A 22,227-nucleotide genomic window follows, 5' to 3' on the forward strand; every position below is an offset into this window, starting at 1 on the left:
AATGAAAAAACGGGACATTGCTTTAAAATCGTACAATTAAACAAAAAAAAAAGCTGAAGTAACTGATGCTTTTAATAATCATTTCATTGACTTAGTAGAAAATATCAAGTACTTTTCCTCTGAATATAAGAATACTTCTTGCCAAGTCAGACAGACAGAACCAGCTTTTAATATAGAATATATCACTGAGGCAGATGTCATGAGAGTAATTCGATCTCTGAGGCCATCTCTAGCAAAAGATGTAATTGGTATGAACACTATAATGTTGAAAGATCTTTCTGAATCATTAGTCTACCCAATTATGAAAATTGTAAACCGTTCATTTGCACAGGGAATATTCCCTAACGTGTGGAAATTAGCATCTGTCTTTCCTGTACTTAAAGGAGGCAATCGCTTGTCTATCTGCAACTACAGACCCATTAGTATCCTGCCTGTGTTTTCTAAGGTGGCCGAAAAACTTCTCTTAGAACAAATGACAAATTATTTAAATACCAGTTAAAATCCTTTACATCCCAATCAATTCGGCTTCCATATTAATCACTCAACAGAACCGCCAATTGTTATTTTGTTGAAAAAGTCAAGTCATCGTTGGATTGAGGAGGGGTTATTGGTGCTGTTTTTCTAGATTTAAAAAAAGCATTTGATACCATTAATCATGAAGTTCTTTTATCCAAATTACAAACTTTTAACTTCTCCGTAGGCACCATTAAATGGGTAGAATCTTACTAGACACATCGAACTCAGTTTGTTAGAGTTAGGAATCATCAATCAGATTCTATTTCCATGTCTGCGGGTGTCCCATAGGGCTCGATCTTGGGTCCACTTTTATTTTCTTTGTACGTAAATGTAAATGTATGCAGATGACACAGTTGTGTTTGTACATGCTGACAATGCATCTAAAGCTGCTGATCTGCTAACAAACTCAATGCAAAGATAATTGAATGGTTAAATCGTAATTGCCTTCAAACTGTTTGTATGTTTTTTAGTAAATCTAAAAGTCGCTGTGCAGAACCGGATGTAGTCGTATCAGGGGAGAGACTACAAGTCGTCTCAGATTTTAAATACCTTGGAGTACACATTGATAACAATCTTAAATTTAAATCACATATTACGAAGGTTTGTAATCACATTAAGTTTAACCTGGCAAACTTTAGACATGTCCGCAGTTGCATGTCAACAAGGGCAGCAATGATGTTTATGCATTCTATGATTTTGTCCCATATCACGTACTGTTTGATAACCTGGTCACAAGTAAGCAACACTTCTCTTAAACCACTACTCTCTTTATATAAAAAAAACTCTTAAAGTACTTGATAGGAAACCCAAAGACTATCATCATTGTCATGTTTTAAAAAAATACAACCTTTTAAGTTTCGAAAATTTGATTAGATATACAGATCTGTGTCTTATGTACAAAATTCTACATGGACTGGCTCCACATGTATTGAGCCAGTTTGTAAACGCAGTACCAAATGTTCACAGACCTACAAGGAGTGCAGCAAGAGGTGACTGCATTGTTCCGCAGAGGAAAAGGGTATTCGGTCAAACAGCTTTTTCAGTAAGGGCTGCTCGTCAATGGAACCTCATTCCTACTCACATTAGGAATTTTAAAACTTATGTTTCTTTTAAATTTAACTTAAGGAAGTGGTTAACAGGTAATCAGGACTGTCAACATTACATGTAGTTACAAAATCTTGCTGCTATCTCGTCTTTACTGTCTGCGGTTTGTGTTTTGTCATTTTTTTATTGTGTTTTACCAATGTCAGTTGATAGTTGGGCTGACAGTGTGGCTTGTGTGTGTGTTGGTGTTGATGTTGATATTGATCAACTGTTTTTGGTTATATGCTTAATTATTTCTTTTAACATTGATACTCAATTTTACTTATATGTACTTTTATAATCCTTTTATCTTTGTAGGTGTGACATCGTACAATCTGTCCAGGGACAGCAGATGTAAAGTAGCCTTTTGGCTAATTCTGGCACACTGTACATTTTCTTTATGTATTATTAGTGTGCATTGTCCCTGTTAAATAAACCTAAATAAAAAAAAATTAAAAAAAAGAGGAGCAATGCCAGCCGTTTGGAGATTTGTGGCTGTAAACATATAACTAGGCTCCTACCCAGTTCATGATTGCACTTGACGACCAGCCATTGTCAGTCGTTAATAATAATAATGGGTTTCCACATCTTCTCAGTGTACTGAAGCCCAGAGATTCCCAGCCGTCACCACATCACAGAAACCGTGTTTCCAAAGCTGCTTTGTGAAAAAACACATCAGCAGCTTGTATACCGTAAACTTCACCACTGATATTTGGAGTAGCTGTGTTAGCCCAATGTCTCTCATCAGCTTAATGGGCATAAACATGAAGAAAGCCATATTTCAATCTGCTCTGTCTGCATGTTGCAGTTTCTACACAACACTGTTTTAACAACCACAGCGCTGCTCTGTAAATAGCCTTTTTTTTCACAATCAGACTGTAACGAAAGCTCTTGGTGTGTAGTCTGTTTTAACTGTTGTAGTTTGAAGAAAATGATAGCTCAGCGCTGGCTTCCCCCCCCCCACTCGCTTTGTATAAAACAGTGGTTGGTGTATTTTCTAGACATAGTTATGCTTGAGCTCTCTACAGCAAGGATTAACAAAGTCAAATCATCCACTATAGACCTATGGAAAAACACAGCAGCACAAGTATCAATCCTAATGAGCTCAGCATCACCCAAATAAGAGGAGGGCGACTAGGCAAGGTGGGATTTCTGTTTATTTGTATATTGGTTTTGTTTTCCTCGAGAACACAGAGGGTAGGGGGTGGGAGAGGGTTGTTCTTCTTTTTCAGTTGTGTTTATCTGTTCTGCATGTGTCAAAATATCAAAACAATACAAAATGTATCTTCAAAAAATAAAATGAGTTACATTTTTTTTGAAATGAAATGAAATCAAGTTTCACCGACGCTGTCTGACCAGTTTTGGCATTCAAGCTCAGATTAAAATCTGAACAGTGTTGATGTACATGAGAACCTCTGGCTATGGCTAAGTTATTCATGCAAATCTTTTTCATTAATTTCGTCATTGAACTCCGAGAGAAATTCTACAGAATGTTTCAAATAGATATTTTTGAATCAGCTTATCAGCATGAAAAAACCTTTCTACTGTCCAGTTAAACAGAGACACAGCACATTGGCCCTCATTTATCAACCTAACGTAGAAACCAGCGCAGATATGAGCGCAGAAATCTTCTTACGACAGGCTTTACGTGTGATTCATGAAATGTTCGTATCACACCAATCAGAGCGTAAGAATGGTCATACATTCACAAATGCAGTGGCTGGAAATGATTGTAATTTAGATATCACACCCCAATATATTCTCGGTTTTGAGGTTTCACCCCTACAATTTAGGACATGGTGAGACGTAATCCGGCTGAGAAGCGGCACTTTTCAGAGGTGGAGATTGAAACCCTGATATCTCAGGTTCATTTGCACCAACGTGTGTACTATTTGGCAGCCTGAAAACTGGTATTACAGGCTGGAGAAAGAATGCAGAATGGAAAGAGATCACTGATGCAGTCAACAGTGTTGCAGCTGAAGTTCATTTAAATTATACACCCTTGACATACGTATGCTATAGTCCTAATAGTAATACACAGGCTTCTATTGCAATCTCTTAGGCCTACATGGTGTACCTATATTTAAATAAACACACAGTACCGGAGTTTATGCAGTGTCTTTTATTTTTATTTTTATTTTCATGAGTCAGGACGACAACAGCTGTGAGGAAGAGCGCGTGTCCTCCGCCCCCCGTGCTGGACCACCACCCCGACCCTGTTTCCTGACAGCAGAGGGGCTGGACCACCACCCCGACCCTGTTTCCTGACTGCAGAGGGGCTGGATCACCACCCCGACCCTGTTTCCTGATAGCAGAGGGGCTTGACCACCACCCCGACCCTGACTCCTGATAGCAGAGGGGCTGGACCACCACCCCGAACCTGTCTCATTACAGCAGAGGGGCTGGACCACCACCCCGACCCTGTCTCCTGATAGCAGAGGGGCTGGACCACCACCCCGAACCTGTCTCATTACAGCAGAGGGGCTGGACCACCACCCCGACCCTGTCTCCTGATAGCAGATGGGCTGGACCACCACCCCGACCTTGTCTCCTGACAGCAGAGGGGCTGGACCACCACCCCGACCTTGTCTCCTGACAGCAGAGGGGCTGGACCACCACCCCGACCTTGTCTCCTGACAGCAGATGGGCTGGACCACCACCCCGACCTTGTCTCCTGACAGCAGAGGGGCTGGACCACCACCCCGACCTTGTCTCCTGACAGCAGAGGGGCTGGACCACCACCCCGACCCTATCTCCTGACAGCAGAGGGGCTGGAAAAACAAGCCGACATAACTCGGTCAATGGCAGAAATACGTTGTTCACTTGTGGCCATTAATGAAACTTTAAAAGAGAAACGAAAACTGAATAATAAATAAAAATGTTGTGCATCGTCATGTTTCCGTAACACTATACCTTTTAAAAGCGAGGAATAATAATATCCTATCTCCTTGGTATAGCCCCCATTTGGGGCTGTGCTGGACACTGCTCTCTGGTCATCGGGTCATCTGGCTCCATCACTACATTTATGGCACCCTGTTTTCCAGCGCAATGTTGTGCAGAACCCCACAGGCTAAAACGTGTTGCAGACTTTTTCTGCCGTGTATAGTAGGATCCCCCCCCGATGCAAGAAAGAACCATCTGCCCTTAATCAATCCGATGGAGCGCTCCACCGTGGCACGTGCGCATACGTGGGCACTGTTGTACCAGCTCATAGAGGTCTACTAAAAGAGCCAGATCTGCCATTGCTGATAAGTGATCAACTGATGACTTCTCCTTCTCCTGTTAAACTGATTATATGCTGCACTGCAAGTCCACACTGACTCGAAAACTTGCGTAAACGAGTTCAGACCAGATATGAGATTTTATCACAGCCTAGTGCTCACGTTCAAATTGATAAATGCTTTTTGTAGGAATCGGCGTACGCCCGTCCTACGCCTGTTTTCTGTCGTACGCACGTTTCATAAATGAGGGCCAGTGTGATCAAAGTGATCCTGATTATCAGAAATTTACAGATTCCTCTGCTAGGATTATCACCGGCTGAACTCTTCAGGTCCATCTAAAGACTCTTTGGGCCCTATTTTAACGATCAAAGCGCACGGCGTGAAGCGCCTGGTGCAGGTGTGTTTAGGGTGTGTCCAAATCCACTTTTGTTAGTTTGACGGTGGAAAAAAGGGACCGTGCACCGGGCGCATGGTTCAAAAGGGTTGTACCTTGTGTCTTCATTAATCATAGGTGTGTTTTGGGTGCAGCATGCAATCAACCAATCAGAGATCATCTCCCATTCCCTTTAAAAGCCAGGCGCGTTTCTACCTTGGAGCATTGCTATTATGATGGAAGATTTGCACTGTAATATTTTTATTTGTAATCTTCTGTTTGTTTGTGTGTGTGTGTGTGTGTGTGTGTGTGTGTGTGTGTGTGTGTGTGTGTGCTGCTGTACGTCCCTGTGTGTGTAGCATAGTGTGTGCACGCTTTGCACAAGCCTAGGAGCATTTTACTAATGCTCTGTTAAAATAACAATGAAATGCTGCATTACTGACTTTAGACCAGGTTTTTGTTGGTCAATGGCACAATCACTTCCTACTGCCTCAAAAGCAATATTCCCAGAATGCACCTGAACACACCTCCCTGGGGAGGTGTGTTCAGGTGCATTCATTCATCTCTGCCTAACCCAACTCCTGCAACTCCATGGCATCATGGGCCACAGATGGGCGCAGATGTATTTGCTATTTAAACGACGTGGGCGCTGGACGGGAAACTGACAACTGCGTCGGTCTTAAACTAGCAAAGACACTTGTGTCGGGCTTTGCGCTGTGTTGCGCCGGGTGCAATATAGGGCCCTGAGGCCCATACATACATTCCAGCCCATACACAACCACCCTCCATCCTTTATCCTCGCTCCTTGCTCCTCGGGGCAGGAATAGGAGCTTTAAGACAGCCTTCCCAAAGGAGGGCAAGAACAACCTCTGGTTCAATCGAGAAGCGAAGAGCGAGGAGATATCAAACCAGAGAATTATGATTCTGTCACAGTCCCCTGCAGAACTGAGTTGCACGTTACATTGATATGATTGTTTGAGGAAGACATCACGCCATATCAAGACACAACACACTTCCTGTCTCGGAAGGAAAGAAGAAAAGAAGGTAAGACGGGCAGAGAGTCTGTCAGTAGGACAAACCAGGAGACAAACTGACAGACAGAGGAGAAACTGTGAAAGCATAAATTAGAAGAGAGCAACTGTGAAACCTCAAGGGGAAAATACGATGAAGAATTTTGAGAGAAACTGAAAGAGAAGGAAAACAAATCAGACGGTAAGAAAATTTAAGTCAGATTTGTCTTTTTGAACATTAAAGAATAAAGATCCAACAGACAGGAAGCTTCCTCCTTCAGGACATCTTATCCTCTTTATTACTTTCATTTTTCATGTTCCTGTTTCAAAATGTCTGTTTTTCTCAACTATTCATACACTAACAACCACCTGCAACTCCTGTTTAACCCCTGTGCGTGTGTGTGTGTGTGTGTGTTTGTGTCTGTGTGTACATCTGTGTGTGTGTGTGTGTGTGTGTGTTTGTGTCTGTGTGTACATCTGTGTGTGTGTGTGTGTGTGTGTGTGTTTGTGTCTGTGTGTACATCTGTGTGTGCGTGTGTGTGTGTGTGTGTTTGTGTCTGTGTGTACATCTGTGTGTGTGTGTGTGTGTGTGTGTGTCTCTGTGTGTGTGTGTGTGTGTGTGTGTGTGTGTGTCTGTCTGTCTGTCTGTCTGTCTGTCTGTCTGTCTGTCTGTCTGTCTGTCTGTGTGTGTGTGTGTGTGTCTGTGTCTATCTGTGTGTGTCTGTGACTGTCTGTGTGTGTGTGTCTGTCTGTCTTTCTGTCCGTCTGTGTGTGTGTGTCTGTCTGTCTGTCTGTCTGTGTGTGTGTGTGTGTCTGTCTGTCTGTCTGTCTGTGTGTGTGTGTGTGTGTGTCTTGTGTGTGTGTGTGTCTATATGTGTGTGTCTGTGACTGTGTGTGTGTGTGTGTCTGTCTGTCTTTCTGTCCGTCTGTGTGTGTGTGTGTGTGTGTGTGTGTCTTTGTGTGTGTGTTTCTGTCTGTGTGTGTGTGTGTGTGTGTGTGTCCGTGTGTGTCTGTCTGTGTGTGTGTGTGTGTATCATTTGAAGAAAAACAACCATTTTGAGGCAACACACAATTGTTTTAAAGGCAGAGTTTCATCATCAGATTTGTGGTGTTTTGTCATTTGTTTTGGTGTGTTGTGTTCTGAGGATAAGAGGTATTAACAATTGAGAAAAAGTGTACTTCCAATTATTTCTTTATTTTATCTACTGTTGAAAAGAAATAATGAGAATATTATTAATTAGACACAAAATAGTTTTTTAACATTAGCATGAAATGCTTCAAACTTCATATAGTGCAGTGGTGTCAAACTCATTTTCCCAGAGGGCCACACTGCCAAAAGAGAATCACACCGATGGCCATACATGGAGAGTTTAATGACGTGCTTTTGTTACTGCATGTCACTTTATTTTAACATTTTGGTAGCTTTTTTCCTCATTTTTGTTGTTTTTGTTCTGACGTTTTGTGGCTTTCTCAGACATTTGTCACCTTTTTGTAAATTTGTTGCTTTTTCACAACATTTTTGTACGCTTTTTTTGTTGACACGAAGCCTTACAAAAGTCATCAAAAGAGTTTTTTCAAAACAGTCTCAGAGTTTGCAAATCTGCCAAATTCTGATTTGAATGTCAGGATATTGCAGTTTAATAAACACTTTCCTGTGTTTTTGGTTTTGCGCACAACTAGGCGGGCCAAAATGTATTATGAACCCAAATTGATATACGGGCCGGATCTAAATCTACAAGGGGCTGGATTTGGCCCCCATATAGGGGATGTCCCCGCAGTGTTACATAAGAGAATCCAGCTGGAACTTGGATGTTGAATTAGTTTTCAGGTCCAGAAATGTGTCATTAACCCTCGATCATTATTGAAGCTCTAAATATTGAGTTGTTGTGCATTTGTCTGAGTCTGTCCTCCCCCGTAAACTCCCCCATAAGTGGTCAGTTCCAGCATCATTCTGACCTATATTTAGGTCTCTAGTGGTGGCCCCCTCTAGTGGCTGTAGTAGTTTTTTGCATTTGACTTCTGAGGAGACTTACTGTTAGACAGCTAGATATTAAGATAAGTACTTACTGTATTAGGCTTCCATTTGACCTGCTGCCTTAAGGTTAAATTGACTGTTCTGCTGACTTTGCTCATTCTGTTGCCTTTTGCTGTTTGCTACTTGGTTTTGTTGCTTTTGTTGCTTTTGTTGCTTTTGTTGCTTTTGTTGCTTGCCTCTTGTCTTTGCTGCTTTTACTGTGGGTTATGCTGCTTCTTCTGCTTCTTCTACTTCTGCTGTGTGTTTTGCTGGATTTGCTGTGTTGTTTGGCCAGAATTTTGTGGTCCTACTTAAAGTGACTAAAACTACTAATTAGACTAGCTTATTGTGAAGTGTGGAGTTGGGGAATGGTGCTTAACGACTCTCCAGGTGCTTTGTTGAGTGATTAGCTAGGGTGGGGCCTCCTCACTTGTAGCCAACACCAATCACCTCCTTGTATTTAATATTGGCATTTGTGTGAAGCGGCAGCTTCAGCGGCAAGATTCGGAGGAGAAAGATGAAGGAGTCTACGCAGGAGTCTTCGTGGGAAGTTAAGGAGCAAAGTTGCTCAAGTTTATGACTAGGAATGTTGTCCCATTCTTGTCTAATACAGGCTTCTAGTTGCTCAACTGTCTTAGGTCTTCTTTGTCGCACCTTCCTCTTTATGATGTGCCAAATGTTTTCTATTGGTGAAAGATCTGGACTGCAGGCTGGCCATTTCAGTACCCGGATCCTTCTTCTATGCAGCCATGACATTGTGATTGATGCAGTATGTGGTCTGGCATTGTCATGTTGGAAAATGCAAGGTCTTCCCTGAAAGAGACGACGTCTGGATGGGAGCATATGTTGTTCTAGAACTTGGATGTAACTGTCAGCATTGATGGTGCCTCTCCAGATGTGTAGGCTGCCCATGCCACACGCACTCATGCAACCCCATACCATCAGAGATGCAGGCTTCTGAACTGAGCGCTGATAACAACTTGGGTTGTCCTTGTCCTCTTTAGTCCGGATGACATGGAGTCCCAGATTTCCAAAATGAACTTCAAATTTTGATTCGTCTGACCACAGAACACTTTTCCACTTTGCCACAGTCCATTTTAAATGATCCTTGGCCCAGAGAAAACGCCTGTGCTTCTGGATCCTGCTTAGATAGGCTACGGCTTCTTTTTTGACCTATAGAGTTTTAGCCGGCAACAGCGAATGGCACGGTGGATTGTGTTCACCGACAATGTTTGAAGTATTCCTGAGCCCATGTTGTGATTTCCATTACAGTATCATTCCTATATGTGATGCAGTGCCGTCTGAGGGCCCGAAGATCACGGGCGTCCAGTATGGTTTTCCGGCCTTTTCCGGCCTTTTGGCAAAAAAAGGAGAATGTGTATCGCCATCTAGAGGAACTTATGTGCCTTTTTTGCACATGAAGATTGAAATATTACAGAATATCAATTGAAATAACTTGCATTTATCAAACTGCCAACTTCAGTGTAGCTCTTACAAAAATGTATCCTTTAAAAGAAAAAGAGAGGAACTCTTAAAGCTCCGTCTTTTGAATAAGTCAGAATACGTTAAACATAAAAACAGTTTACGTTGTTAGTTCATTTCCTATCCTGGGCTGGGACACACATTACTTATTTATTATTATTATTATTACTTATTGGACTTATCATTGTACTTACAATAACGACCGTAGCTGTCAGGCCCTCCTGTATACGTCTCCTCTCCGTTTTTTCCTGCATCCACCGTGTGTGTGTGTGTGTGTGTGTGTGTGTGTGTGTGTGTGTGTGTGTGTGTGTGTGTGTGTGTGTGTGTGTGTGTGTGTGTGTGTGTGTGTGTGTGTGTGTGTGTGTGTGGGGAGAACTGAGCAGCCCCGCCGGCTGCAGAGACCCGACAGAATCTAAACTGCAGCCGCTTCAGCGAGTGAAAAAGCATTACAGCATACATTCATGTTAAAATATATACAGGTTGGCATGGCGTCTGTCACACTCATAAATGGTTTGTTCATAGTAAATAAGGCTCTCGAAAATTATGTTTATAAATAGAAGTTTGACACTTTCTAAGTATTGCAAAAAACATTAGTAAATTAAATAATTTTCCCTTTATAAACTATCTTCAAACTAGTAGTAATTTATTTGTTTATCATTTGTAAAGCATAGTTCCTACATTCTTTCTAATCAGTAAAGCATTTGTAAATGCAGTTAGTAAATGGTTGATCCATAGTATGTAAGCCCATGTAAAATGTTTATCAGTATATTTTTTAATAATTCCTACATTATGCATTAACCATTTGTAAATTAAGTAATTTTACCATTACCAACTAGGTACTCAGGAACGTAAAATGTTGTTTAAACTATGCTTATGTATTATGTTTTAAATAATAAATTGTATGCTGCAGTCAGGTTATGAAAATAGGAATGGAATCTAGAATGACTAGCCTACTAACTAAAAACAGCTGGTTATTTCTCTCCCCCTCTCTTCCTGTCTTTGGTTAAATTGATTAAACTATTGAAACTATTAACATATGAAGAGGAACGTCTCTCTGAGTCTCCAACCTCCTGGTGCCAAGTCTGGGTTAGAACAAAGGAAATGCAAACTCTGTAAACTTGAATATAATCAACACTTCCATGATAATCAACCTTAGTCTGTGACCTGGAGTAAACCTAAACAAAGAGGTGTGTCCTTATCCTGAGAAAATAGGAATAAATTTGGGAGCAGGAGAAGGATTCGAGGCCACAAGCCTTGGTCCCGACAAGGGAACAGGTTCTGTGGTCCGCTGTTCTTCTGTGACTCCACAAGAGAAGCATGAGAGCAGTCCGCTGTCAGCTGCAGTGTAACATTTGTGTTTTCTGTTGACTGTCGTTTTCATGTTGTTTTATTAAACCATTTTGCATAATCTTTCAATCCGAACCCAAGCCTCTTCGTCCTCAGAAATCTAAGAACACGTCATTTAGTATAATTTAACAATTGGTGACCCTCGACGTGGATTTTTGGAGGATTAAAGGATAAAAGGCAAATTGAAAAACTGGATGCTGATGACTGCTGACCTCTCTCACACAGGGCCCGAAATTGAAAGGTGAGCTGATTTCCTGTTTGATCAAAAACTGCATAGTTATTTAGGAGATTTAGGTGTGAGAGATTCAGCGGCATCACTCGTAAGTCTATTTAAATCTGTAAAAGTAATTGAAAAAGTAATGCCCAATTGAAAATTATGCTGAAAATGATAAGTCAAAAGCACTGTATGTTGTTTTGTTGTTATTTGTATTGCGTGTGATTTATGTGTGTTAAGCTTAAAAGCCTGCGAGGAAGGTCCATGGTTATAGTGCACTAGAAGGCCGCTCTTATGTGGCCAGGTTTAGAATCCTGTTAAATTTTTAAATAAAAAGACCTAAATGGGGCGACAGAATAAGTTTCTGTGAGGAGCAGAGGCGGGAATAAGTCTTTTTAAGCCAGTTTTAACAAACTGTGAGATTGTGGGAACTGGTGTACCATCATCACGGTGACGACCGGGTGCTGTGTCCCAGATTAATGCTTCTCATTTCTTGCCTTTGTTGCCTAATGTTAGAAAAGCCTGCACGGAGGGTCAGAAGTTTTCCAAAGTATCTTGCCCTGAGAGTGTTAATTTCTTTGAGGGCACAGGAGGGAAAATGCAATTTTCTTTCTGTGTTACTTAGTTAAAAAATAAATAAATAAAAAACCTGCACGGAAGGTCAAAGGTTTTAGTCTCTCGACCTAAGATTTTTGGGAAATTCTTTAAGTGCACAAAAGCAAAACGCCAGTTTGTTGTTTTGTAGCTTAGTTTAAAAAAAAACTGCAACCGAAGGTATAAACCTACAAGGAATTAACGCCGGTTTGTTTAGGTGTAGCTTAGTTTAATAAAAAGCCTGCAACAGAAGGTTTGGTTCTGAGTTAAAAGATGACAGAATCGAGGTCACAAGAGTGATCATAGTCGGTGAAAATAGGAAACAATTAAATATAGGGTTGCACATAGCCTACTGTAAATATTTTTGAAATAGAATTGTGTTTGAATTTGAGTCCCCTGCAGCGACTTGCGCAGTGTTTTTATAACTTCATTGTAAATAAGATGGGGTTGTTTAAATTGAGAGCGCGCAGCTCAGCGTTTGTGGACGTGTTGAGATAACAGGCAGTGTGGTTGTGGAATTGTGGATATTTGTTTGTGTTGAATTGATAGCATTGAGGATTCCATTCCATTTCATTTTGTTTCTGTTTTAAATTTTTTCATTGTTTCATTTTTACGAAGTCAGGGATCGACGATTTAACATCATGGCTGAACCAGTCACGCCACAACACTACCCCATGCGGCACCAGAGACAGCACAAAAGAGGACAGTATAAGGGTAGACCAAGAGGATTCCCTGGCTGCTTCACTTGCGGGCAGCTTACACACTGTGCCAGAGATTGTTCTATCAGGGGTCCCCCAGCACAAATACCTTATGATTACAACAGACAATTGATATGTTTACAGGCAAACAAGAGCCTTGAATTAACTGAAGAAAACATACAGAGAATGCAGGAACAGGCAAGACTCTGTGAGCAAAACCAGTGGCTTTGAAAAGGTGCAAAAAAGTCAGAACAAGGTCTTTGGAGATCGCATGATGGCCGCTTGGTGGCTCCTGCAAAGCTCTGTCATTTGTTAAATAACTGTTAAAAGTGCAATGCTTAACAGAGGGAGATTCTACAACTGCCAGGGCTGCCCACAGATAGCTCATTGTTGGATTGGTGGGAGATAAGAGCAGCAGATAATAAGGATTCTCACTAATTTTACTCAAGTTCTTCTTCACAGGTCCAAATCTGTCACCGGAGCACCACAGAACGACACCAACTCAGGACAGGCCCCCTCCCAAACTAAAAGAGGTTAGAACTAATTTGACCACGCTGTGAACAAAAATTAGGTTTTGATTGGCATAATGATGAATTATGAATAGACACAGCCACCCAGAAAAAAAATTTTCTGGTAGTTTGGTAAACTCATTTAAGAACCCTTTTTGAATTTTGTCCCACAGTTATCTCATTTGATTTGAACCAAAAGTTTTACCAGTAAAACAGAGTGGAGTATGAACTGAGTAAAATTAAAATGTAATCAAATGACTAGTTTCATTTGATTACATTTCCTGTTTGTGTTTAGTGTTGTCTTATATGGACAACCTTGGGAATACCTTAGCCTTAGATTTCTTTAAACTTTAAATCCATTTTTCTGTTCCTTGACTAAGTTTCAGTTATTCTTCCAACAAACAAACTCTTAGAGTATTGTCTCCTGTGTTAATGAAGGACTGTCTAGGAGACACAGGGGGGTTTTCACACCTCATTCAATGCAATAGATGCAGATTTCCTGAGTGCATGCTTGAATGTTAAAAAATAAAAATGGGGGGAGAGTTGAGGATTTGAATAGTTTTCTGTGCAGGCCACACAGAATGCTACACATATCTTCTTGTTCTCAGTGTTGAATGGGGCACAAAGAATGACACATGATTTATATAGAAATTGATTTGCTCCAAAAATAGCAATTTGCTGATCAAGTTTGTCAAAATAGTTTGAAGTAATAGTAAAAGATGAATCAAGCAGCCCATTCCCCCGTTGAGAAAGAAAATTGGAGTTTTTATTTTTTGTTTTTTGTGTTTTTGTAAATTGATGATCTGTACTGTATGTTTACAATGGACTCATGACTTTTTGGGAATCATTTCTTGTGTTATGGACTGAAGCTTTTTGCCCATTGTCTTAAGGACTTTGGAAAACACAGATGACAAAGGAAATTTCTCCTCTATGAGAAATGAATGGACAAAATCAAGGACAAACTGCCCAACAATGAAAACAATAATATGACTTTTTGCAAGGCAGTGTGTTGGCATATCACAGCCATTTTATTCACAGGTGAAAGCAGCCTCCAGATTCCTGCTGATGAAGTCATTCAGCCTGATGACTACATCTGATCGAGGAGATCAAGGAATCCAGGACAGATTCATACAAGATGCAGCTGGACACCAGCGCTGCAGTGGAGCGGCATCACAAGGATCCAGGTTCACATTCCAACGACAGCCCAGCAGAGTGCCTACAGGCGCTCTGCTAGTGGCGCCTCCCACTATGCAGGGCAGCCGCGGCGTTTCAGTGCTGAGTGTTTGTTTGTTTGTTTGTTTGGTTGTTGTTCGCTGTTTTTTTAATATGCGGCTTAGCTACAATCGGGATATGCTTATGAACATTAGGGGAACAATGCCTTCCAGCTTGAGCCCTGAATTCCTGGTTTCTGCGGACGAGATTATTGGGTCAGCGGCAAGAGTCATTCAACGCAGCCGAGCCAGAGGGAAGAGAGCAGGGGCTCTCTACAGGTGGAGGAAGCGGGGACATCGGGTTTCTCTCCCCGCTGTCTGCCTTTCTAACGTGCGCTCTCTCAGCAACAAAATTGATGAGCTTAATTTGCTGTTACGGACTAACAGTGATTTCAGGAGGAATGCAGCTTTTGTCTTCACCGAGACCTGGCTGAATGCGGACAGCCCAGATTCGGCTGTGGATTTACCTGGATTTAAGATAATCAGAGCCGACCGCGACAAAAGACTGAGTGGCAAGTCATTAGGTGGCGGTTTGTGTTGTTACATTAATTCAAACTGGTGCACTGACGTTTCAGTATTACACAAACACTGCTGCCCTTTGTTGGAGTTCATTGCTATGGACTGCAAGCCCTTCTATGCCCCTAGAGAGTTTGCCTCTGTGATATTGGCATGTGTGTATATTCCACCTGAAGTTAATACACGGGAGGCGCAGTACGTCCTAACGGAGCTGATCACGAATATTGAGAATAAGCACCCTAACTCTGTGCTTCTCGTCATGGGTGACTTCAATGCTTGCCATCTGAAATACGATCTGCCCAAATATAAACAACTAATCAGCTGTCCGACTCGGGGAGGAAACATACTGGATCATTTTTATTCTGTTCACAAAGCAGCATATCGTTCACTTCCTCGTGCCCCCTTAGGGAATTCTGATCACTGTTTAATTCAGATGGTCCCCACCTACAAACAGAAATTAAAACTAGCCAAACCAGTTCAGCACACATCTAAAAGATGGACGACGGAGGCAATTGGGATGTTACAAGGCTGTCTAAACACCACTGATTGGGAATCCATGCGTGTCGCTTGTGACTCCATGGACTCATACACAGACATTGTGTGTTCATATATTTCCTTTTGTGAGCAAACCTGTATTCCCACCAAAACTGTGGTGAAATATAATAACAACAAACCCTGGTTCACAAAATCCCTCAGGCTGCTTAGGAAGACCAAAGAGCAGGCCTATAGGGAGGGGAATGGAGATGAATACAGGCTTGCCAGACAAGAGTTAAATAAAGCCATTAGGAAAGCTAAGGCTGCCTACAAGGTGAGGATGGAGGAACAATTTGGCACTGATGACTCCTCTTCAGCTTGGAGGTCATTGAAGAACTTGACAGGTTATAAAAATAAAATACAACAAGCCATCCCATCTGCTAAACTGGCCAATGATTTTAATGTATTTTATACCAGATTTGAAAGATCTCCTTGCCCTTCCTCCTCTCCTTCCCCTTCCAGGTGGGATTTGGGTGTTATTCCCACACTATCTTGTAATCATGGAGTCCCATTCAGGGAGGGGGAGAACACTACTCCTCAAAATCAAACTCCCTTTGAAATTGAGGAGATGGACGTGCACCGGCTATTTCTCCGGCAGAATGTAAGGAAAGCAGGTGGCCCCGATGGGATCTCACCTGCCACCCTGAAGCACTGTGCTAGTCAGCTTGCTCCTGTTTTTACAGACATTTTTAATCAGTCGATTGCCTCATGCAAGGTTCCGGCTTGTTTTAAGTCATCAACCATTATTCCAGTACCGAAGAGGAACAGTGCCGTGGGCCTGAATGACTACAGACCGGTGGCCCTTACATCAGTAGTAATGAAATGTCTGGAGCGGTTGGTTTTGTTACATCTCAAACCCATCACAACTCTCCATCTTGATCCACTGCAGTTTGCTTATAGGGCAAACCGCTCAGTGGATGATGCAGTTAACTTAGGCCTGCATTATGCCTTGGACCACCTCGACACTCCTGGCTCCTATGTAAGGATGCTGTTTGTGGATTTCAGCGCCGCCTTCAACACCATCCTACCAGAGCGGCTGCAGTGGAAGCTGTCACTGATGGGGGTGGAATCCTCTATCTGTCGCTGGATAATGGATTTTTTTAGCAATAGGCAACAGCAGGTGCGGCTTGGCCAGTACATGTCTGATCCCCGGTACACCAACATTGGAACACCTCAAGGGTGCGTGCTGTCACCATTTCTCTACTCGCAAGAGAGAAATGGAGCTCTGTTGTGAAGGAGGTGGAGTCATTTAAATTTTTAGGCACTATTATCACAAACAACCTGAAATGGGAGGAAAACAGTTCCTCCATTATTAAGAAGGCTCACAGTGGAATGTTTTTTCTAAGACAGCTAACCAGACTGAACGTTTCCAGCTCTGTTCGGTCTAGGTTTTACAGAGCCACTGTGGAAAGCCTCCTGTCAACATCCATTTCTGTATGGTTTGCATCAGCATCGGCCCAGGCGAAGAACAGACTGCAGCGCATTTGTGCGCACAGCAGAGAGGCTGACTGGACAGAGGCAGCTGTCAATCAGCGACCTGTATGAGGCCAGAGTCAGGAAGAGGGCAGCTAAAATTGCTGCTGATCAGTCCCATCCAGCAAGTGATATTTTTAGGCTGCTTCCCTCAGGAAGAAGGTACAGGGCGATGAGGACAAGGACCTCACGCCACCTTAATAGTTTTTTTCCTATAGCGGTTTCCCTTTTGAATAGCTGATCAGGTCCCCCTCCCCCTCCCCTCCCCAATATTATTATTATTATTTTATCTTGGACTATTTATTATTGATTGTTTTTAAGCATGTCCCTGCAGCTATGTGCATATTGGTTTGTTAAGCTCTGTGTTACTGATTGCCATGTCAAATTCCTGTGTGTCTGCTGATGCATTTGGCGAATAAAGTGATTCTGATTCTGAACCCAGTTCGTCTGACCAGACGCTGACGGAGAGCATGGAGCATCACTGCTGCTGAATTCCTGCGGTGGTTTCCTGACAGAGCAGGGAGGCTGGAGTCCCTGCTGAAGCACCGGGAAAGCTGAGGATGGCTTTTTCCTACAGGCTGGAGCAGGCAGCACACACAGCCGGCCCACCTCCTTTTCAGAAACAGGACAGCTCCTGTTTCTGAAAAGGAGGGAGAGAGAAACTGTGGCTGCTCTAAAGGTCTCTGAGAGGGCGTGCAAAGGACACCAACGCCAACAAGGGGAGTGATGAGAATTGGGCCAGCGATAAATGAGACCCTGGGCTCCCCTCTGATGTGTCACCAAAAGGATTGTTGACTCCAGAGTTTTGGGCCAATTCTCCAGACAGCCCACCCAAGGCTGCTAGGGCCTTGGTGACGATGCCATCTGGTCCTGTGTTGTCCGGAATCATACCCATGTATCTATGTAACACTCTGTCTCCGTAGGTGCTCCCAGGCGCACACCCTTCTTCATCACAAAACGTGTTTCCAAACAGAAGACACAAACACAGCAGCTCTAGTACAAATTTCATATTGTCGATTTAGTCTGAGATTTTGTCCAAATTTTCAGATTGGAAAATATTGAACAAGGAACTGTCAAAATCTGGATTTCAGACTTTTATCACAAGTCTGCATCTTTCACTACAGAAAGGACATTGATGAAGACTGTTTCTTTGTGTGTATCAGTTTTTTGCTCCTTTGAGATTAAGATCAAACCTAATGCATTCTTTCCTTGAGCCAGATAAAAGATATTTTCTTCCATAGAATAGATTTCAGCCCACCTGATTGCATTACAGATTTGAGACAAATTATTGTGCAGTATTTGAAGTGCAGTGTGGAAACTTGAATTTGCTTTTACCTGTTTACTTTGATTTCTAAGATGTTTTCCTTTCCATTGTCTTTACCTGGTCAACAGCTTTAATATCTTCTGATTTAATTGAGTGTATCTGTTTTCATTTCAAATGGAATGCTAGTCACTAATCACTGTGAGTTAAACCAGCTGAACATATTTTGTTAAGAGGAATAACCTTCTTGATACAAGATGAGGAGTCAGATAATGAGGTCAGAGAAGGACATTAATTTCTTTTATAAATTATGACTTAGTTCTTACAATTTTGCTAATGTCTCAATTTTTGTTCAGTAACTTTTATAGATATTCACACCTTTTTAAGGTGTGAAGGGGTGGACTATTAGGTTGTAAAAAGATAAAACTATGCTTATGTATTATGTTTTAAATAATAAATTGTATGCTGCAGTCAGGTTATGAAAATAGGAATGGAATCTAGAATGACTAGCCTACTAACTAAAAACAGCTGGTTATTTCTCTCCCCCTCTCTTCCTGTCTTTGGTTAAATTGATTAAACTATTGAAACTATTAACATATGAAGAGGAACGTCTCTCTGAGTCTCCAACCTCCTGGTGCCAAGTCTGGGTTAGAACAAAGGAAATGCAAACTCTGTAAACTTGAATATAATCAACACTTCCATGATAATCAACCTTAGTCTGTGACCTGGAGTAAACCTAAATGAAGAGGTGTGTCCTTATCCTGAGAAAATAGGAATAAATATGTGAGCAGGAGAAGGATTCGAGGCCACAAGCCTTGGTCCCGACAAGGGAACAGGTTCTGTGGTCCGCTGTTCTTCTGTGACTCCACAAGAGAAGCATGAGAGCAGTCCGCTGTCAGCTGCAGTGTAACATTTGTGTTTTCTGTTGACTGTCATTTTCATGTTGTTTTATTAAACCATTTTGCATAATCTTTCAATCCGAACCCAAGCCTCTTCGTCCTCAGAAATCTAAGAACACGTCATTTAGACAAATCTAACAGGTGTTAACACATCTGTTACAAATACTTACCAATAATGTAATCCATGATTAACTCATGAGTTACTACTGGTTAGTTAAGTATACTGTGTGAGCCCATCTAAAGTGAGTACTTTCTATGCTTTACAAAGCATTTATAAATGAGTTGCAAAGGCTAACAGAACCTGGACACATGTATTGTTCTATTTGGACATGCCTTCAGAAATATGCGTACGGATAGTTAGTGTTAATACATCTTTAACAAGCACTTACCAACACATCAATCCATGATTAACTCATGAGATACTACTGATTAGTTGACTACATGATGTGAGCCCATCTAAAGTGAGGACTTGCTATGCTTTACAAAGCATTTACAAAGCATTGCAATGAGTTGGCGGCAGATACAACAGAAACACAAGTCAAATACAGTATTTGTAACCCTTATTACGATGTAGTAAGAATGTAAATTTATGAAATAGCTTCGTAGTAGTGTTAGGAAGTGTTGTGAATTTGAACGACCAGAAAACTAGAAGTTGTTAAGGCCAGAGAATTTAACATCAATAAAGAGACTAGGAAACCAAGATAAAGTTTGAGAAGTGTAATTATCACAGAAACATGGCCACACGTATACAGATAAAACACAGGTATGAAAATAACAACTAAAATAATAAAGTGCGCTCATAAAGAAACCCTTTTCAGTTCTATGAGCTCAATTGTTCTTTGAATTGTTGTTTGACAAGAGTTCAGGGCTGTTCAAGCGTTGGGGCCCATATGAGTTTGGTTTCTGTTTGTCCTACCACCAGCAAAGAAGGACCAGGGCAATCCGTGTAAGTTCTGAGTCTCGATCCTGTAGCTGCCACCCAGCCCACTGAACTGGGAATGTGTAACCTCTGGAGACACTGGGAAGTGAAGAATCAATGTGATCCAATATCCCTCTCTCTGGCGGACGCGCCGCCGACGTGCCTCTTCTCAAATCTCCACCTCCTCCACCTGTAGATAAGGCCAAATCAGTTCTCTCAATTACTATTCAGAAAAAAATAATTACTTAGCTTAGGCTACAAAAAATAAAATGAGGCGATATTTCAGTTAACCCATATTGAAATGTCTAAATCTCTTCAGTTGTACAACCGTTCTTACATTTTTTCTCTTAAGTATCAAAAGTATATAAATCCCTTTCAGGTATCAAAAGTACATTTATATTATTTTGTAACCTTTATACAAAAAATACATTTCTAATTCAAGTTTTATGGAACCTACCTTAGTAACATTAACACTATTCTTAATATAATTGCATGAATTGCATGTAAACATCTCTCAAATTGTATTTTTTTCCCATAACTTAAGCTACAGTGTTGTAATTTAGAGAAATTAAGACATGCGTGCTTATTTATCCCTCCCTGCCCAGCTAACAGTAGAAAGAATGCACTAAAAATTAGCCTCTTTGAGTTACTTCTCCATAAACTCCAGTTAAACAATTAAACACACAACTTGTACTAACATTCATTCAACAAAATACCCACAGCTAGCAATAGTGTTGAAAAGCAACATTACTTTCCATAACCAATAGAATCATTAGCCTTTTTCACAGGCAATACACAGTACCGCTAGCCTTTTGTGGCTAATTACCCTATTAGCATATGAATACAGCACCTTAGCTAACCCGTTAGCTTTGCACTATTAGCAATAGACAGTATTAGCACCGTTCTCTTAATACATCCATGATTAGCACCGATTAGCATGGATGCTAGCGAACTCAAGGCATAGCTAGTGTTAAGGAATTACTCACCATTTTAATGGAATTCACTGCCTTTAACTCCGTGACGACAGGGCAGGGAGGGATAAATAAGCACGCATGTCTTAATTTCTCTAAATTACAACACTGTAGCTTAAGTTATGGGAAAATAATACAATTTGAGAGGTTTTTACATCCAATTTATGCAATTATAATAAGAATAGTTGTTAATGTTACTACGGTAGGTTCCATAAAACTTGAATTAGAAATGTATTTTTTTTATAAAGGTTACCAATTAATATAAATGTACTTTTGATACCTGAAAGGGATTTATATACTTTTGATACTTAAGAGAAGAAATTTAAGAACGGTTGTACAACTGAATAGAGATTTAGATATTTCAATATGGATTAACTGAAATATCACTTCATTTTATTTTCATTGTAGCCTAAGCAATTGATTTTGTTTCTGAATAGTAATTGAGAGAACTGATTTGGCCTTATCTACAGGTGGGGGAGGTGGAGATTTGAGAAGCACTATGCACGGGAGGTCCGGTCCAGAGAGGGCTATTGGATCACATTGATTCTTCAGATCCCAGAGTCTTCCAGGGGTTACAGATTCCCAGTTCAGTGGGCTGGGTGGCAGCTACAGGATCAAGACTCAGAACTTATACGGATTGCCCTGGATTCCTTCTTTATGGTGGTAGGACAAACAGAAACCAAACTCATATGGGCCCCAACGTTGAACATCTCTGAACTCTTGTCATCAAAGAACAATTGAGCTCATAGAACTGAAAAGGGTTTCTTTTATGAGCGCACTTTATTATTTTAGTTGTTATTTTTCATACCTGTGTTTTATCTGTATATGTGTATGCCATGTTTCTGTGTATATTAATACACTTCTCAAACTTTATCCTGGTTTCCTAGTCTCTTTATTGATGTTAAATTCTCTGGCTCTTAACAATCTAGTTTTCTTCTGGTTCTGGTCCAAATTCACACTGATATCAACTAGATAACACTACTAAGAGCTATTTTATAAATGTACATTCTTACTACATCGTAATAAGGGTTACAAATACTTTTTTTTACTTGTGTTTCTGTTGTATCTGCTAGCCTTTGCAACTCATTTATAAATGCTTTATAAAGCATAAAAAGTACTCACTTTAGATGGGCTCACACAGTATACTTAACTAATCAGTAGTAACTCATGAGTTAATCATGGATTGATGTGTTGGTAAGTGCTTGTTAAAGATGTATTAACACTAACTATCCGTACGCATATTTCTGAAGGCATGTCCAAATAGAGCAATTCATGTGTGTCCAGGTTGTGTTAGCCTTTAGAACTCATTTATAAATGCTTTGCTCACACAATATACTTAACTAACCAGTAGTAACTCATGAGATAATCATGGATTACATTAT

At 41.0% G+C, this 22,227-nt stretch overlaps 1 protein-coding gene across 1 annotated transcript in view; it reads left to right on the top strand.

Moving 5' to 3' along the window:
* Positions 1 to 6,143: 6,143 nt before the first annotated feature.
* The window catches only part of LOC120548630 (soluble scavenger receptor cysteine-rich domain-containing protein SSC5D-like), a 54,819-nt gene continuing 38,735 nt past the window's right edge, over positions 6,144 to 22,227 (top strand). Inside the window, exon 1 of the mRNA XM_039784961.1 lies at positions 6,144 to 6,405. The gene's annotated coding sequence lies outside the window, so the exon portion shown is untranslated. The remainder of the gene's footprint in view (positions 6,406 to 22,227) is intronic.

The sequence above is a fragment of the Perca fluviatilis genome, chromosome 20 (assembly GCF_010015445.1).
Source record: "Perca fluviatilis chromosome 20, GENO_Pfluv_1.0, whole genome shotgun sequence".
NCBI lineage: Eukaryota > Metazoa > Chordata > Actinopteri > Perciformes > Percidae > Perca > Perca fluviatilis.